General features: G+C 52.7%; 2 long non-coding RNA genes across 6 annotated transcripts; both read right to left on the bottom strand.

Annotated features, from left to right (window-relative positions):
• Positions 1-666: 666 nt before the first annotated feature.
• On the bottom strand, positions 667-3,563 carry LOC136101277 (uncharacterized). The gene is made up of 3 exons (XR_010651327.2): positions 2,770-3,563; positions 1,522-1,606; positions 667-810 (listed from the first exon to the last, which is right to left on the bottom strand). It is a non-coding gene; the product is annotated as an uncharacterized lncRNA (long non-coding RNA).
• Positions 3,564-4,752: 1,189 nt separating this feature from the next.
• Positions 4,753-13,806, bottom strand: LOC139827880 (uncharacterized). 5 transcript variants are annotated; one of them, XR_011739002.1, is made up of 5 exons: positions 13,563-13,806; positions 12,241-12,348; positions 11,845-11,984; positions 6,380-6,526; positions 4,753-6,005 (listed from the first exon to the last, which is right to left on the bottom strand). It is a non-coding gene; the product is annotated as an uncharacterized lncRNA (long non-coding RNA). The 5 variants fall into 5 exon arrangements; XR_011739004.1 differs by having other exon boundaries at positions 4,753-5,854; XR_011739000.1 differs by having other exon boundaries at positions 4,753-5,857; positions 13,563-13,805.
• Positions 13,807-15,244: the final 1,438 nt, after the last annotated feature.

Here is a 15,244-nt window from a genome sequence, read left to right as displayed (position 1 = left end):
TGGGCACTTCTGTGGATCTATGGGGCAGAGCGGACGATGTCTGGGGTCCTGTGAGGCAGTGTTGTGGGTCTATGGGGCAGAGTGTAGGAGCTATGGAGCATTGTGGGGCAGTACTGTGGGTCTATAGGGCAGAGTACAGGAGCTATAGGGTTCTGTAGGGCAGCACTCTGCATCCATGGGGCAGACTGAAGACAAATCAGGTACTCTGTGGCACTGCTGTAGATGTATGGGGCAGAGTGGAGAAGCTATGGGGTGCTGTGGGATAGCAAGCAAGAGCTATAGGGTGCTGTGGGGCAGTGCTGTGGATCTATAGGGCAGAGTGGAGGTGCTATGGGGTGCTGTGGGTCAGTATGTGGGTCAGTCACCTGCAGGGGGTTCAGCTTCTTTCATCCCACAACAGCCCCATTGCCCCCACAGCCCCCCTGACACCCACACCACCCGATAGACCCTTGTGATCCCCTCCGCTTCCCCACCATGGTGTGCAGTGGAGGAAGAGTCAGGCGGGGGGGGGGGGCGGGCGCGGTCAGCCAGAGGCGGGGGGAAGGGGCGCAGTCAGCCGGAGTTGGGGGGGGGGTGGGCGCGGTCAGCCGGAGTTGGGGGGGGGTGGGCGCGGTCAGCCGGAGCAGGGGGGGGCGCGGTCAGCCGGAGCGGAGGGGGGGGGGGGGGCGCGGTCAGCCGGAGCGGGGCGGGGGGGGCGCGGTCAGCCGGAGCGGGGCGGGGGGGGCGTGGTCAGCCGGAGCGGGGCGGGGGGGGCGCGGTCTGACGGAGCGGGGAGCGGCCAGGCTGCCTTCGCTGTTCTCTGAGCAGGAGCTGCAGGAGGAAAGGGAAGGAAAGGGCCGTTATTTGTGTCACAGTCCTGTCAAACAGCCTCAAATCCCCCCGCTTCAATCTTAACTTAGTGGGCAAATTATTTGCCAAAAAATGGATCTTAAAAGCTTCCTTGACAACAAATAATCCTAAAAACAGCCCCAAAATCAAGTAAATTGAATTTGAGACCAAACAGCCTTAAAAATCTCAAAGACCCACCCAAATATGGTCCCTCACAGCTTTGTATAATAAGATATATATGTAAAAATAGATTAGATACATTACATAGTAATTATATATATTAATATAGACATTAATATTATATAATGAATATAATTATTAATACATTATGTTATATATGTCATTATATATTAAATATTAATTACATTAAGTAATATCAATGAATATTAGTTGATTAGTTCATTATATCAGATTATATATTATATATATTTCTACTATTCATCAAATAATATCATTTATATTAGTATATTACTATATTGATTTTATATATTTAATGTTAATATATTATTTAATAAATAAATTAAATTGAAATATATTAAATTAAATTAAAGAATTTAAATGTAAATTGAATTAAATTAAAAATAAAAATAAATTTTAAAATACAATGTAAACAATTAAGTGGGTTTAGGGAGGCGGCGACCAATCAGCACCTTCCTCTCCTCAGAGGCAGCGACCAATCAGCACCTTTCTCACCTCGGAGACAGCCGCGCGGGGCGCAGTCAGTGGAGGCTTTCCCGCCAGACGGCACCGGCCAATCAGCGAGCGCCTCCTCGGCCCCCTCAGCGTGAGGGGAGAACCGGAGGGGGAGACAAAACGGCGGCGGGTTAAAAAAGCCGAATTTGTTCCCGCTTAAATATTAATTCAGTAAATTATCCATAAATAGATTTTAAAAGCTTTTTTTGGGGTCCAAATCAGCACCAGATCTGGGACCTCCAGCTCCGGACACGTTCAGTAAAGTGAATTCAGCCCCAAAACCCCTCAAAAAGCAACGAAATGCCCCTCCCGACTTTAAATACAATAATTCACACACTTATCTCAAAAACTATTTAAATTGTTTCCAAAATTAATAATTTAAACAATTAAGCGGCTTTAGGAGCCTCAGAACCGCCCAAAATGCTCAAAAAAAAAAAAACGAACTCAAAATCTCAGAAAGCCCCGTTTCAATGTAATAGTTTAAATTAACAAGTGGTTAAAGGAAAAAGCCGCATTTGGACTCCCCAGATCGCCCCCCGGTCTTTAAATATTAATCCACTGTATAAATTCTTATCAATAAGTAGATTCAAAAACCTTTGAAGTCGCAATTCGGCTCCTCAAACTTTAACCGCATTACATAAACTTTTTAAAAGCCGATTTAGACCCAAACGGCCCCAAAACGGCTCCTCCCCCCCCCGGATCCGCACTGAACCCGCTCAGCGCCCTCGGGAGTCAAACACAGCGATGTGACATTAATAAATCAACAATTACATTCTAGGAGCCTCAACCCGCCCGAGATGTTCCAAATAAAACCTCTAAACATAATAATTTCAATAAATACGGGCTCTAAAAAAACCCTGATTTGGACTCAAAATCCCAGGGAAAAGCCCCAGATCCCCCGAGGTTTAAACTTTAATTCTCCTGACACACCGTCAATAAACGGATTTTAAAGGCGCCTTTTGGCACAAATCGGCGCCCAAAAAAACCAAAAAAATACCTAAAAAAACCTTTTACAAGCCGAATTCGACCCAAACCAGCCCCGATTGCTGAGAAAATCCCCGGACCGGCTCCTCCCGCTTTAAACACGATTTAAACCGCTAAAGCGGCTGCGGGAGCCTTAATCCCCGCCCCCCGTCACAAACCCGCGGCTTTAGAACCCCCAGCACAGCCCAGCCCGCGGTCCCTCATGAACCCGCCGAGCCCCGGTTAACACCGCACGGTAACGACCGCCCCAGCCCGCCTGCTCACTGATTCCGGCCGCCGTTCCCGCCGCTCCCGGGGTCCCACGGCGAATGGGGGGGGGGGGGGGGGGGGGGTGCTCAACCGGTTCGTCAGCGCTGAGGACCTCGAGCAGCCGCCGACGCATCCACCTTTCTGGCCCTGCGAGCGCTCTGCGCCGCCCTATTTATCGCCTCGTAGTCCCGCCCGGTCCTGCCCCCCGCCCGCCCTCCGGCCAATGGGCGAACCGCCCGCCTCAGCCGCGCTGCCCAATCAGCGCTTCGTTGCTGTGGGCGAACGTCGGCGGGAAAACGGCGACCAATCAGCGCCTTTTCTACCTCAGGTGCGCTAGCGAATCAGCGCCTGACACTGGGAAGCCGAACTTCGGCGGGAAGGTAGTGACCAATCAGTGCCTTCCTCTCCTCAGCTATACGGTGACCAATCAGCGCCTTTCTCCCATCCCCTGAGAGAACCCCGCGTGGGGATGAGCCAATGGGCGACTTCCGCCGCTGACACCGTTAGCCAATCAGCGAGCGCCTCCTCCCTCCCTCAGTATAAAACAGCGAATGTGACGGGAAAGGGGAAACAAGATGGCGGAAGAGGAGGTGTCATGACGGCAGTGATTGAGGAGAAAGGGGGGGAGTCGGGGCTGGGCAAAAAAAGCGGCTGCTCTTTGGGCAGCGGCAACGATCGGGCGATGTGGGGGGCGGAAAAGCGGCGGCTCCTCAGGCAGCGGCAGCAGCCATCGGGGGATGTAATGGGCGGAAAAGCAGCGGCTCCTCAGGCAGCGGCAGCAGCGATCGGGGGATGTGGGGGGCGGAAAAGCGGCGGCTCCTCAGGCAGCGGCAGCAGCCATCGGGGGATGTAATGGGCGGAAAAGCGGCGGCTCCTCAGGCAGCGGCAGCAGCGATCGGGGGATGTGGGGGGCGGAAAAGCGGCGGCTCCTCAGGCAGCGGCAGCAGCGATCGGGGGATGTGGGGGGCGGAAAAGCGGCGGCTCCTCAGGCAGCGGCAGCAGCGATCGGGGGATGTGGGGGGCGGAAAAGCGGCGGCTCCTCAGGCAGCGGCAGCAGCCATCGTTGGATGTGGGGGGCGGAAAAGCGGCGGCTCCTCAGGCAGCGGCAGCAGCCATCGGGGGATGTGGGGGGCGGAAAAGCGGCGGCTCCTCAGGCGGCAGCAGCAGCAGCAGCAGGGATCGGGGAATGTGGGGGGCGGAAAAGCGGCGGCTCCTCAAGCAGCAGCAGCAGCAGGGATCGGGGAATGTGGGGGGCGGAAAAGCGGCGGCTCCTCCGGCCGCGGCCAGGACGTGGCTTCACGGGCACCGGGGGCGCGAGACCGCGTGCTGCGGGGCTGCGGGGCGGGTGCGGAACCGGGGGCTCCGGGGGTCCCGCAGCGGCGGCCGTGGGGCGGGATGGGGCGGCTGTGGCCGTACCTGTGGGCACTTAAGTGGGGGCTCGTGAGAGGCACGTCTGGGGCTCTTAGGGGGCAGGTACAGGGCTGCTACAGCGGTACCTGTACGACAGCCATAGGGTTGCTGTGGGGTTACTTAGGGGTCACGTATTGCGGGGCAGGGGGGGGGGGGGGGGGGTGCAGCTGAACAGTGGCCTCACCTACGGGGGGGGGGTTAATGCTGAGGGGCGGGAACGGGGAGGATACGCCCACGGGGAGGCCGCCTGGGAAAAGAGAGCAGGGGGTGGAGCCTCCGTGTGTCACGCCCCCGTAGGAGAAGCCTCTCGTGGTGGGGTCAGCATGGGACACGCCCGAAGGGGGCGTGGCTTAGAAAGGGAGGGGTGGAGCTGGGGGCGGGGCTTCGGTGCACTGTGCTGCTGTGGGGGGGTGCGACAGAAGGGGAGGGGTCTGTAAGGGACACGCCCCTGGGGGAGGGCACAGACTGGCAGGGGCGGAGCTTGGACGGGGTGGACTTGGGGTGTGGTTTTCTCAGACCACGCCCTTGGAGGGAGAAGCCAGACTGGACAACACACTGAAACATTAAAATTAACTGTTGGTAATCAGATGGAGGTTGCTGTCTTTTTATTTTAACTCAAAGGTAATTAATACCGATCATGTTTTCACACAACCCCAAAAAAGCTGTAGTTAAATTTAGACAGTCATAACACTGTTTTCTAATTTTATTTTACATCTAAATATCTTCTCATGTTCTGTTGGGAATCATTACTGCCTGGGAACTTTTTAATACCTCCATTTATAAACAGCCACTATCTAGTGGTTCCTTTTTACCTCTCTTTGGAAAAAAAAAAATGTAACGTTTTGACTCTGTTTGGTTCTGAGCGTTGTTGCCTCCAATCTCAGGGCTCTGTTGTAATTTAAATACTAAACACTCCCGATTACTTTCCAATGCTGTTTAAAATCTAAAGCTTCCTTACTTGGTTTCCTATGCAGTCATTCGTGTCTGCAGTTTATTTTATAACGGTTCCTCAAATGTAGCTACTAATGACTCCAATTTAGTTTTCTGCCTTTATCATTTAAAAGGAATTCCAAACAATGTGTTTTTTAAACTATCATACAGATTGGGAATAATTGCTGCCTAGTTCACCAAGTAATAGCTGAAATTAAATTTACTTATTGATCACGCCTAAATAATTTCATTTACACTTCAACATTTTTATCATTACATTACGACCAGGCGAATTAACTAGCACACATTATTTTTTATTATAGATATAAACTAGAGATTTTTTCTCTACAGGTATTACTTCCAATTAGTGCTCCAGTATTTATATTCACTCTTTTAAATTTTACTATATAAATTTGGGATTATTACTGTCTGCAGAATTTTGAGTAACAGCTAGAGTAGATTATAGGCATTATTTACTCCCAAAGACTCTTCTGGTTACTCTTAAGTTTTAATTCTAAATGTCTTACAGTAAGTAAGTAGTTAAAATAATAAAACACAAGGACCTTGGAATTTCCAGGAAAACCCACCATGGCGCCTCAACGTGTCCAGAGTTTGTCGGTGCCGGCTCCGCCAACAACGCGTCCAACGAGCCCCACGGTGCTGCCGAGGCTGCGGCAGCGCGAGGGAACCGACCGCGAGCGTGGGGAGGAGACTCAGCCCAGCAGGGATCGCACGGAACGTGGAACATCGAGCAGCGCACCTTCTTTCAAGGGAGAAACACACAAAGAGCACAAAGGACGTTACTCTACCTGAGACACACACTGTCCTTAGCAGCTGCACAGCAACGTTGTCTCTGTGATTTGGAGTTCTGGTGGCAAATGATGGAGCTCCGTACGTCGCACCTATCAAACCTGCACACAGAAAGACGCTTCACCCCACAGGTGACACCAGAAACATGGAAGCCTCCAAAAAGAATTTACAACCCCACAGCCAAACCAGTTACACTCACCCCCACAACCAATCCTGCCCTACACACATCTCCTTCTCCTTCAGACACCCTTCAACAGCCAGATCCACAGTCATCTCCCAATGGGTCATTCACTGCACTAAACGCAGCAGGGCGGGGGAGAGGGGGGGGGAACTAAAGGAAATTTTAAAAAAACCCTCCCTGACTGTGTTTTTTTCAGTGGCATTTCTTGGCGTTATTTTTGTCGGGCGTTGGAGGTAAAGGTTTAGCTTCCGTTACCTGCTGGGCAGTCGTCACTGCATGCCCAGGTTCACGTACCCCTTGCTTTATGCAAAGCTGCTTCCATCAGCGACCCAGGAGTCTTCAGCATCCTCCAGCGGCTGGTCCTTTCAATCCGCTCCGCCGGAGCGAACAGCTTCTGCTGTTTCCAAGCAATCGTGGGTCACCGACTGCAAAACGGATCCACTGAGGAAAGAAGCCGGATCGACAACGTTAGTGGTAGAAATATTTACATCTTTAAACGTTCTAAGGAGCCACCGAGGCAGGGATGTCGTTTTTACACAAATGGGGACGGACACTGACACACAGATACCTGGCCGCGAGCCCTGCGGGGCGAACAGCGCCTCTGCCCCCGGCCGTGCGCTGCAGTACCCGAGTTTCGCCACAGGGCGGCAGCACTGAGGCGCGCTGCGGCACGGCATTGGGGCGCCCGGGTGCAGCACCGCGCTTTGCCCACAGGACGGCAGCACTGAGACCGCCGCGGCAGCCCGGGCCGAGCGGTTGCGCCGCGTTTCGCGGGAATCCCGCAGAAAAATAAACAAAAAACAAACACAACAAAACAAAAACGCACACAGAGAGCCGCGGCACGAAAGCCACGCGTACAGGACACAGAACCCGCTGGGCCTCACCCCGAGCTCCCACTGAAGCGGCGCCCCACTCGCCACACCACCAAGCCTGCAACCGCACCTTAGCTCTGGTTTTATGCATCCCCCCCCACAGCGGAAAAAACCCTCCTATCTTGCATTGCTCTTTGGCATTACAACTGCACAGGTGTGAACTCATAAAAGTAAAGCAGCCATCTCACAGACACACACTCAGAACTCGACTAGGCTGGGGTTTCTCTTTGTGTTACACAAACGGACTCTCACTCCTCTAAGGAAACAAATTCATTCTTAAGCATAGCCTCTCCCTGGGGGAAAAAAATGCCCACTCCGAGCTCCCAAACACTAGGGAGCTGTGGGGAAACCAGTGAAAGCCAAAACCAACAGCAGCAACGTCAAGTGGAATTTGGCTTAAATTCTGATCATGCACTTAAAAGCCTCTCTCTGTCCTACCAATGGCTGGTCATTCTTTGGAAGGACAAACTTTCTTACCTGAACATCCTAAATTGAAGACTCCACGGAACAGAACGGAGATTGAGCCACAGGACAACGGTGCCATTGATTTACACTAATGGGGAAAAAAACACCCTAGAAGTCAAACCCAAATTTACTTATTACTTCCCATCACATTTCATCCCTTACATTTCAACTGGCAGCAAGGTGTTCAAAAATTAACTATGCCCATGCCACTTACCACTTAGATTAAACTCTACATATAAATCTTAAAGGCTATTTCCAGCGTGCCCATAAATTCATGTGAACAAAGACAAGGGCAACGCTCGACCCTAAGGAGGGAAAGAGGCGGCTGTTCCTCTATGGCAGATCAAACTTCCTTCTTTTACCTGCAATACGTGGAACTGCCGCGGGACCCGTTCGCCAACGGGGTGTGCGTTCTTAACTAAAACTGGTCGCCAGCTTCTCCGCAGAGGCACTGAATTTGCCTCTTCTTTTTTTTTTTTTTTTTATTTTTTTCCCCACGTGGGGAAAAAAAAAAAACCACACACCAAAAAAAGACAAAGGAATGATCTCTTCCAGGCCGTTTCTCTAAACCGTCAAGTCATTAGAAAATTGCACATGTCTTCTCCAAGCAGAATGAGCCTGTGATTCCATACAAAAGGAGGGCAAGGAGCAGGTCAGCTTGTCAGAGAAAGATAGGGACAGGGAGCAAGACAAGGTGACACAGAGAGAGGGAGAGAGAGGCAAAAGGGACGGAGAGGCAGGGCAAGGGGAAGGAGAGGCCAAAATGAGCGCTCCGCAGCCTCCCCTCCCTCGCCTCGACCCCCGTTTCCCCGTTAACTCCCGGTGCCCGCCCCGAGACACCACGGACGCGCTTGCCAGGGAGGCAGCTGTTCAAACAGGATTGAGTCGGTGCGCTCTGATTGGCTGCTTTTCACCCCAGCGCGCCGTCCTCCTATTGGATGCTCCTTCCCGCGCTCCGCGCCCAGGTGCCCGCCACAGGGTCAGACCTGACTGAGGACTGCGCAATTTGGGCATGCGCAGTACTGAGGCCTCAACGCCCGCCCCTCTGGCAATCTGATTGGCTGCCTGCGCACATCAATTGCCATTCTCCCCGCCTATCAGCGCTCCGCCTTCCAGCCCTCCCGAGAGATCTGATTGGCCCGCTCTGCATCCTCACTCGCCTTCTCGCCACCCTGCCGGGACCCCCACGCCCTTTGCCCGCGCGGCTTCCAACAGCCGCCTTTAAAAGGAAACAACAAACCGCGCTCCTTTGCTTTACACTGAGGAAAGAAGCCGGATCGACAATGTTAGTGGTAGCAATATTTACATCTTTAAACGTTCTAAGGAGCCACCGAGGCAGGGATGTCGTTTTTACACAAATGGGGACGGACACTGACACACAGATACCTGGCCGCGAGCCCTGCGGGGCGAACAGCGCCTCTGCCCCCGGCCGTGCGCTGCAGTACCCGAGTTTCGCCACAGGGCGGCAGCACTGAGGCGCGCTGCGGCACGGCATTGGGGCGCCCGGGTGCAGCACCGCGCTTTGCCCACAGGACGGCAGCACTGAGACCGCCGCGGCAGCCCGGGCCGAGCGGTTGCGCCGCGTTTCGCGGGAATCCCGCAGAAAAATAAACAAAAAACAAACACAACAAAACAAAAACGCACACAGAGAGCCGCGGCACGAAAGCCACGCGTACAGGACACAGAACCCGCTGGGCCTCACCCCGAGCTCCCACTGAAGCGGCGCCCCACTCGCCACACCACCAAGCCTGCAACCGCACCTTAGCTCTGGTTTTATGCATCCCCCCCCACAGCGGAAAAAACCCTCCTATCTTGCATTGCTCTTTGGCATTACAACTGCACAGGTGTGAACTCATAAAAGTAAAGCAGCCATCTCACAGACACACACTCAGAACTCGACTAGGCTGGGGTTTCTCTTTGTGTTACACAAACGGACTCTCACTCCTCTAAGGAAACAAATTCATTCTTAAGCATAGCCTCTCCCTGGGGGAAAAAAATGCCCACTCCGAGCTCCCAAACACTAGGGAGCTGTGGGGAAACCAGTGAAAGCCAAAACCAACAGCAGCAACGTCAAGTGGAATTTGGCTTAAATTCTGATCATGCACTTAAAAGCCTCTCTCTGTCCTACCAATGGCTGGTCATTCTTTGGAAGGACAAACTTTCTTACCTGAACATCCTAAATTGAAGACTCCACGGAACAGAACGGAGATTGAGCCACAGGACAACGGTGCCATTGATTTACACTAATGGGGAAAAAAACACCCTAGAAGTCAAACCCAAATTTACTTATTACTTCCCATCACATTTCATCCCTTACATTTCAACTGGCAGCAAGGTGTTCAAAAATTAACTATGCCCATGCCACTTACCACTTAGATTAAACTCTACATATAAATCTTAAAGGCTATTTCCAGCGTGCCCATAAATTCATGTGAACAAAGACAAGGGCAACGCTCGACCCTAAGGAGGGAAAGAGGCGGCTGTTCCTCTATGGCAGATCAAACTTCCTTCTTTTACCTGCAATACGTGGAACTGCCGCGGGACCCGTTCGCCAACGGGGTGTGCGTTCTTAACTAAAACTGGTCGCCAGCTTCTCCGCAGAGGCACTGAATTTGCCTCTTCTTTTTTTTTTTTTTATTTTTTTCCCCACGTGGGGAAAAAAAAAAAAACCACACACCAAAAAAAGACAAAGGAATGATCTCTTCCAGGCCGTTTCTCTAAACCGTCAAGTCATTAGAAAATTGCACATGTCTTCTCCAAGCAGAATGAGCCTGTGATTCCATACAAAAGGAGGGCAAGGAGCAGGTCAGCTTGTCAGAGAAAGATAGGGACAGGGAGCAAGACAAGGTGACACAGAGAGAGGGAGAGAGAGGCAAAAGGGACGGAGAGGCAGGGCAAGGGGAAGGAGAGGCCAAAATGAGCGCTCCGCAGCCTCCCCTCCCTCGCCTCGACCCCCGTTTCCCCGTTAACTCCCGGTGCCCGCCCCGAGACACCACGGACGCGCTTGCCAGGGAGGCAGCTGTTCAAACAGGATTGAGTCGGTGCGCTCTGATTGGCTGCTTTTCACCCCAGCGCGCCGTCCTCCTATTGGATGCTCCTTCCCGCGCTCCGCGCCCAGGTGCCCGCCACAGGGTCAGACCTGACTGAGGACTGCGCAATTTGGGCATGCGCAGTACTGAGGCCTCAACGCCCGCCCCTCTGGCAATCTGATTGGCTGCCTGCGCACATCAATTGCCATTCTCCCCGCCTATCAGCGCTCCGCCTTCCAGCCCTCCCGAGAGATCTGATTGGCCCGCTCTGCATCCTCACTCGCCTTCTCGCCACCCTGCCGGGACCCCCACGCCCTTTGCCCGCGCGGCTTCCAACAGCCGCCTTTAAAAGGAAACAACAAACCGCGCTCCTTTGCTTTACACTGAGGAAAGAAGCCGGATCGACAATGTTAGTGGTAGCAATATTTACATCTTTAAACGTTCTAAGGAGCCACCGAGGCAGGGATGTCGTTTTTACACAAATGGGGACGGACACTGACACACAGATACCTGGCCGCGAGCCCTGCGGGGCGAACAGCGCCTCTGCCCCCGGCCGTGCGCTGCAGTACCCGAGTTTCGCCACAGGGCGGCAGCACTGAGGCGCGCTGCGGCACGGCATTGGGGCGCCCGGGTGCAGCACCGCGCTTTGCGCACAGGCTTTCCTTCCTTGTCCAATTTATACAATGGCCTCTGCTCACAAGATTTCATCAAGGTTGCTCTATTCACATTATCACCAGGTGGTTCCTCAATCTCTTTCCTGTGAGCTAAAATACACCCTAACGGGCTCTTTTTCAGAATACCGCTACTACGCCGTCCTCCCATTATGCGTCACACGGAACGACACGGCTCATCTTGTAACAAATACGAGCAAATAACTATTAACACCTACAGCAGTACTCCACAGATAATACTCAAACCTACCCACGACACACCGCCCTCACAAGTTGTACTCCAAGTTTATCCCACCGTCTCCAAAACAAAACAATTCCGGTACCCAGCTCAAATCTCTCTAACACTCAGCACCGCAATTAGGACACTCTGCAACACAGATGGCTCCACAACGCTCACACTCCTTGCAAGTTAAAGCCACAGCAGCTCCTGCTGTAGTTTTTGGTGTTCAAGTGCATAGTCAGAACCAAGGCACATCCAAGAATTAAACCCAACTACGGTACTCTTCACAGCTACATACAGAGCCAGCTTTGCACCACAACGGAGCACGGGAACAACCAACACCAAAAGCTGGCCGCACAAACAACTCCACAGCAACTACTGTATACCTCTAAGGTGCTCGCAACCCCGTCCACGCTATCCTGCCGAAATTCCGTACCACGACTTACGGACAGTTCCCGAGCACGTGACCGGTCCCAAATTTCAGAGAAGAAAGACTTCTCACCAGAGGTCCTCGTCCGTCCCCGCGGCGATCCGACCGAGACGAGGAGTCTCTCCAGAGACATCCCCGGGGTGCGCCAAGAGAGTCCTCGGCTCCACGGGCCCTGCGGCCGGACAGAGCGGGTCCTCCGGCTGGCTCACCGCCTGAAACGGGGAAAGAAACGGGACGGCAGAGTCAGCAGCACTGCTAAGCCACGTTCTTTATTTCATTTGACGATGTTAGTTATAATCGTTTAGTTTCTCGCTGACAATACATCTGTTAATTATTAGTCAAATATAAACTAAGCTCTCAGCTTCTAAACAACGTGTTACTTAACGTTCCATCTCCCTCTTGTCGTGCAGAAGGATCTAAAAGGTGAAAAATATCCCCTCATCGTGCAGGCGGTCAGAAAGCATTTACCTCATGTCAACTGGTTAATGACGGGTACACCTTCTACAACTTCATCGCAGTATACGTTAACTTGGCAGCTTCTCTTCAAAAGCGAGAAGAGAAAAAAGGGACAGGGCTCTGAAAAAACAAGGCAGAGATCAAAGCAGCGGGGGGGACAGAGGAAAAGAGGCCGGAAGAGCACCAGGAACAGGGCACAGAAAGAAACAAATCGGCGCGGCGGCAGCGGCGCGGAGACGGAGGAAAAAAACCCGGCACGGTCAACGGGACAGAGAGGAACGCGACCACGGGCAGGGAGCGGGACACGGGGACACGGCGAGGAACCACGGGACGCGGAGAGATACCAAAAAGTCGGCAAAAAAGACTCTCTAACACTGTTCTGAAAGTGTTAAACGGCGGGCAATTTCAATACAGCGCACCGCACGCTCAGAGGATGGCCCCTGTATTTGAGCGTACGTGTGATTCACGCTTCTTGGTATTCTTTACATACACCTATTGCATATTCATTTGCTTCTACCGCTTAGTTAGTGCATTAAACAGAAGTTCTTTCCATAACCCCACCCTTCGCTGGCAGTCCATCTCTGGTATGCCAGTGTCCATCAAGGGTCTCCAGCAGTCCCCGGTGCCCCTGCAGCCCGGTGCCCCCTGCCCCGGTGTCGGCTCCTCGACCTCATGTCTTGAGCACGCCCGCTGCCATTTTGTGCTGCTACTCAAGTAGCTCCTTCTCCATTTAGTGGAACGTCCCATTTTCCCAGCCTGCGAGCCAAGGACATCCCGCTTTGCCCCACCTCCAGTCCCTACAGAGCTAGTGTTTCTCTGTTAGGTTTCTGTTCCGTTAGGCCTGGTCTTGCTGCCTTATGCCAAGGGCTTTCTACAAGATTTTTGTTCCTCCTATCAACGGGAAGCAAGAGAGAGGGCAACAGGCAAAAACGATGGCAGAGCGAGAGACCGCGGGGAACACAGGGGCTTGGAGGAAGAAAGAGAGGAATGAGGAGCCCCGCGGAGAGACGGAGGACAGGAAAAAAGAAAATAAAAAGAGAGAAAAAAAACGGGGCGGGGGGCAGCACAAAGGCTCAGAACGTGAACGAGGACGGGAACAGCGCCGTACGGAATGAAGAAAGCCGGCAACGCCGAGCACGACAAAGGCACAGAGAGAGAGACGGCGAAGGGAGGGAGGAAGGAAAGAGACAGAGCAGCACATACAGACACAGAGAGGAAACTAATGGCAGGGAAAAGAACGGGCCAGAGAAAGCGTGGGGAAAAAGGAGACGGAGGGGCAGGGAGGCACCAGGACACACAAGCCGGGGACGAGGCCCCGAGGGCCAGGGACTCACAGCGGCTCTCGCTTTCGGTGGCTGCCAGGAGGCTTCTAACAGCTCAGACGCTCCCGTCTCCTTCTCTCCTCCCTTCCTCTCCGGTAACTCGGGGCGCTCGGCCGTCCTCAGCCTAGGAGAACACGGTGGGGTGTCAGGGCTCCTACGAGACGAGGCTTCGGGGACATGGAGCCTCGCTGGCTCGCTCGCCAGGCAGCCGTCCCGCTCCAGGATACGCGCACGGACCCTGCCGCGCACGTTGGCCCCCGGCCCGCCGCACGCCGCGCAGAGGGAGCCTTCGCCACCCGGAGAGAGGGGCTCGCTCTCTTGCCTGCCGCAGGAAGCGGACGTCGGGCCCACGGCCCCGCGTTGCTTCAGGATCTTTCCAGATCTACAGATTTTGACATATTTACAATTACATAGGTTTAGACGGAGATATCTATTTGCACTTACTAAAAAAATACGTACACGGGTATGAGTGAATACATAGAGATGATATTTAATATCCGTTTAGATTATGTAACGCACAGTCATTACAGGTAGCTCTACCTACTCACACTTTTCTCTATTTTAAATTGCTTTCTATATAATTTTTTCTCATTTTCGAGTCCTTCATTTTTTAATTTACATATAGACAAGATATTGGTATTTTTAAAACCATCAACAGGAATTTTTTACATTCTAAAAATCCTTTATATAATAGAGTAGAAAAGGGCGTTGATATAAAAGCATTTGATATACACGTGAATGCCATCCTGCAATATATAAATACCAAGGACAGATTTCTCTGTTTGCAATTCCCACACTCGTGTTTACAGGTCGAACACGTGTTCTCCTCCCCCGGGAATTTTCAGGCACGTTTGGACTGTGACCCCCTCTTTTCAGGGGGACTCCCTTTTGACCCCCGCATCCCCCACCCGCATCGCCGGCCCCTGCTCACGCTGGGGCGCCACAAGTGACACCGTCACGCGACACGAGGGAAACGGCCCCGACAGGCAGCTCATTGTGTCATTTACTCTCATTGTGTCATTTACACGTGCACGTACCACAACCCCCAAAAAGCAGGGGGGGGCTCCCCTAGGAAAACAAAGCGGGGGCAGCGCCCCAAACAGCCGCAGCCCCCGGCCCACAGGCCGGCAGCCGCCCCCCGGCACGGGAATGCTCCTGGCCAACCTGAGAAGGGAGCTGCTGTGAGTGCCACCCAATAGCCATACCCCTCTTTTCTAGGCAGCTTGGAGAACCCTATTTGCCAGTGTTGTCCTGGGACATTTCCCTCGTCCAATTGTTCTTATTTATACCCTGTATACAGTATTAAGATGATGGTTTTCTAGACACATTTCACATTGCTGGGTCACTCCTTCGCAAACAGTTTATAAATTCACTCTTACCTTTTCACCTAATCTTAATAGAGCGCATCAGCTCCTTGCGCTGCGAGGTACCACTGCTCTCCCGTCACCAGTGACAGCTTCTTTGGACCCTAATTCTAATTCGGCTATAAATCTCCTATTAATTTCTTACCCTCTTTGTTGCGGTTTCCTGATGTTGGCTGGAGGAGACAGCCACCTGGGATCAGAGATGTGGCTTTTGTATCGGTCTCTGTCCTTTCGGTGGCTGGTTTCACACTGGCATCTGCTAACTTATTTCCAGTTTCCTGATCAGTGTTTCCCTTCTGAGGCCCTTTGCAACGCACGATGGTAACTTTT

The sequence above is a fragment of the Patagioenas fasciata genome, chromosome 4 (genome assembly GCF_037038585.1).
Source record: "Patagioenas fasciata isolate bPatFas1 chromosome 4, bPatFas1.hap1, whole genome shotgun sequence".
Lineage (NCBI taxonomy): Eukaryota > Metazoa > Chordata > Aves > Columbiformes > Columbidae > Patagioenas > Patagioenas fasciata.
The sequence above is the reverse complement of the archived record's forward strand: the minus strand, read 5'-3'. Positions and strand labels throughout refer to the sequence as shown.